Genomic DNA, 4,666 nt, shown 5'->3' on the forward strand with positions numbered 1-4,666 from the left:
TTTGAGAAAATCAGCGTAACTTAATTAGCCTATGCTTTTCTGTATTTGCACTTAATTAGTTTGGTGAGTGATTAATGTCAAACTATATATTGCTTTCATTATATTTCATGTATAAGTCCAATAAGATACTTTAATTGGCTAGGAAGGCAGTTATTAATACAGCTTGAGCAAGATTCTTCTTTCTTTTTTGTACTTCTACGAGCTTTTTTTAAGACTCCGTTCTATGTGATAGATAGTAATAAAGAATAAAGATGATTAGAGGTGAGTCTTGAAGTCATTCCATTATCAGTTGGTTCACGTTATTCTTCTCAAATACTATATGTTATTATTAGTGCTGAAAAACAAAATCAACAAAACCAACTAATCATATAATAAGTGCATTCTCACATCCATGATGGATTTCAGTTAGTACAGTTGCTAAAGTCTCTTCCCAACTGACCTTAATTTAAATCTCGTCATTTACACCAAAATGAAACATATTGATGTCTTAAGTCTTAACTTGATAGTAAAAAACAATTATCATAAAGACATTTTTATTTCTGTGTGTGTTTATATATTTTTGCTAACAAGAGAAGGGATTTAAACCCAGGTTAATGCCACTAAAAGTCTAAAACAAAAGGCTCTCTATAAGTGTGTGTGTGTGTATTTCAATTTTAAACTGGAGCATAAGGTAAGACATACAAATTAATTAGTCTGTCAAAATACAAACATTTATCTAATGGAAATCATTTTAATTTCCTCCTTCAGGTTCGATCCTGCATCCACTTAATGATTTAGGAAAATGTTTGGTAGATGCTGAAAAATGTGCAGAATGTGGTAGAAAAGAAAATGAAATATTAATTAGATGGAATGTCTTACTTCTCAAGTTCACTAACTTTTTTTCCTAAATCAAGAAAAAGAAAGGAATTTTTATTATATTTTTTATCACGATAGTTACTTTTTTTATCTTTTAAAATGAAAGAAAGGAAATTTCAAGGGAAAAGCTTTTCTGATGATGTGGACATACTTTTCCCTCATTACCGGAACAAAACTTCTCCAATCCCTTGCACCATCTACATCTACCGGAAAAAAAATCTACATTGACTTAATAAAGACGGCCAAAACGTTAAAACAAATATAAATTTTCATTTCTTGATATAGGATATTCACATCACATACACATTGATTTTGATTTGAGTTTCAGTTCTTTAAAAAACTAGAAAAGCTCTTTTTTTGTATTTCATTGCTAGAACCTAGTTACTTGTCTCTGCTTGTGCCATGGCTTCACCATTAGACCTTTTCCATCTTGGGTTGACCAATATGACCTACTCATGAAATTTTACTTGCACCCAGAATAGTGATACAAAAAAATATGTTACTTGCACCATCATCATTCTAGATTCGTTCAAATGTCAACTTAATTTGACAAGTTCTTCTTTTCTCAAAATCTAGATAAAACTACAAAGTAATTTAATGCCAGGCATTCAACCATTGATTGCAAATGTCTCAAAATGCAGCAGAAATCACATTCCCAAAATTTTGGCTAACTCCCACTTTCTTGTGTTAATTTTCTCTCTGGTTTAGTTACTAAAAGAAAACCCTATACAAGAAATAGAATTTTGAGTTTAGTCAAGCCCAAAATTCTTATAGCACACTTGCACAAAAGTGTTCATGATTATATACAAAATGTATAAGACCCACTATTTTCACTTGGATTTTGATGCATCAGATTTTTAAGCGTAATTTTCTTAAACAAGTATGAAGGTAATTGTGATATTCTAAATTGTATAGATCTTGATTGGATTGAATTATTTGAGTATATATTGTGTAGACATGTGTTGATGAGTCCTACATCGAGTATTTATTAGTTTTTTTGAATGTTAGTGTCCATAGCTGTAAACGCCATAGTTGACATTAAACAAGCCAAAGAAAAACCCTCCAACAATATTAATCAATTAATTGTATTACACTATAACTTCATCGCAATTTTAAATTATTCACTACGTTTAAACTTACAAGTCAACAAGCAACTTTTCTCTTTGTCTTGATTATGTAGAACTGCTATGTTCTCGAATGCCAAACGTGTATAATAATGCCCACCTATTAATAATAATGTATCTATCAATCAATCTAAACACGGTTCAAAGATGTTGTTATCTCAAATACATCTTATGCTGTTCTTAATCACTTCTTTAATCTATAAACTTAATTCAAAGTTCAACCTATTGTGCATGATGAGGTAACAATTATCCTCCAATGCACAATATAATGACATGTGGAATATATAGGGCAATTGAGGATGTGCCACTATCCTGCCGCAAAAAAGTAAAGAAAATGATCCAAAGAAGTAATGTCAATACAACTATATATAATTGTTTCATATATAATAATTTCACAATAAATTTTAAGTGGTAGACAGTTATTAGTTATAACTTGAGCAGATCATTGAAATTACTTTTTGTTCATCAATATTAGCCAACAATAACTTACTACTAAGAATTTGTTGTAAAATTATTAAAAAAAATATTGTGGACACAGTATTTATATCTTATTTTTGTACACAATTCAATTGTTTACCAATTTTAGAGACAAACCTCAGGGTTGTATCTGCTTTAATCAAGGGATAGAATCAACATCAAAAGCAAATATTGCAGATAAAAATTTCACATATTAACTGCAAGGTTGACCATATTGAATTTTGAGAGGTCAAATGAGTTTGTCAGTTAGGTCTTGTTGTCTATGTTGGGTTGAGAGCTTACTTTTTAATTGAGTTTTGTAGGAGATTGTACACCTACCCTGCAATATTTGTATTTATTCTTAGAGAATCTACATGGACTAGAATATGTATTATTATTATGCCCAAGACCGAATGAATCTCTTCCATGCAAATATACTAATTTAAGATGATATATTTCAAAGTAGGACAGTCTAAGTCTACCTCAATCAATCAAAATCTCTCTCTCTCAGGCAATCAAAATAATTGTTGCAGTATTAGTGCTGATACTTGAACTATCATTAGTAGTTATATTAATTTAAAATCTTTTGCAGGCAAATTTAGACTAAGAAAGTAAGAATTATGTCTTAAGAGGAAACTCACTTGATATGGATAAGCCCGGTATACAAGCACACATAACTTGTTCAGCTTGGCCATGGCAAGGTCACGTCACTTACTCAATTTTAACTCGGTAAGGCTGGCTTGTAAGATGAACTATATGAAACAAACCAGGAAAATATGATAGCCTCAAATCCTTAGCATGAAAGCCCAATAAAAACCACGACCCAATTATGCTATGAGATCAATGTTAATAGACCACCGAGAAGGGTGGTCTAGTGGTCTCAGCGTGAACGCAAAAGTGTAGTGCTGCTTGAGCTCCCATGTTTGAACCCCAATGGGCGAAACGTCGAATTCCCTCCAGTAGCTAGCTCAAGGATACTAGTCTTCTTGTGGGACTAGGTTGAAGTTTGTTGTCACCTTGAATAGCAGTAACTATAGCTTAATCCAACATTTCCTAGTGGGTGAATGCCCCAATGGTCACGCTTATTAGGGTCCGCCACAATAGTTGTCCTCTCTCACCCATTTCGTTCATAAAAACAAAAGAAAAAAAAGAAAAAGAGATCAAAGTCAATAGTTATATATCCATTGTTATTTGCTAATAATTAATCATGACAACAAGAATTAAGGGAAATGGCCACAATTAATTGTAGAGAAACAACCTTAACAAGGAAGAGAGGGTACACAAAAAAAGAAAAAAAATCATTAGGAAAAATATTCATCCTCCTTGCTAAAACAAAAATATTACTATCTTAAACATCGAAGCATCACCACACTGGTGTCTTTATATTTACTATTTTCGAAGGCATTCATTCTCTGAACTTTTCTTACAAACTCCTTCACCACCCTTCCTCTTTTTATTTTATTTTTATAAATGAATGAGATAAATTACTTTCATCAACAAACCAAGAAAATATTACAAATCTAGTGAAACTGCAAACAAAGCCGAGAAAATCCACAGAAAAAGTCAAAAGCAATGTTAGGCTGGAACAGGTAATCTTAATACTCTTGGATTGTGTTTCTAAATCAGCCATAATCTAGAATGACGTGAATTAAGAAATCAACAAAGAATTTCAACCAATCCCCAAATATTGTTATAACTAAAAATTACTAAGCCAATAAGAAAATAGACCAGTAACACATAATAACATAATAATTTTACATGGAAAATCCTTTGCCCTTAAAGTTAAAATGGAAAAACTACTAGCCCAACTTCAAATAAATTCACTGTTATAAAAATAAATAAATAAAATCCGGGCTGATTCCGGACATTTTAATTGGGCCCAATATGGAATAATCAGTTTTAATATGGGCTTGGGTTGGGTCACAGTTGCAAACCATTTTAAAAAGCCCAACGGAAGAGTCCATTGGAGTCAGCCCTAGGTCAAGGGTAAATTAGTAAATCAGTGTATTTTCCAAACCAAATATAGGCACGAGGGTTTCCATACATTAGCTTCCTCTCTGAAAAGCCCTAAAAACACTTTGCTCTTTCGGAGGCGCCTCTGCTCAGCTCTTTCAGTTTGCATCTACCTACGGTACGAGATAAAACCAAACAAAGACAAAAACAAAAAAAATAAATAAAATTCCTCATGTTTCTACGATTCCTTCTATGATTTCTGTTTCAATATTTCGATT

This window comes from Quercus suber, unplaced genomic scaffold, assembly GCF_002906115.3.
Source record: "Quercus suber isolate HL8 unplaced genomic scaffold, Cork oak 2.0 scaffold_702, whole genome shotgun sequence".
NCBI classification, from domain to species: Eukaryota; Viridiplantae; Streptophyta; class Magnoliopsida; order Fagales; family Fagaceae; genus Quercus; species Quercus suber.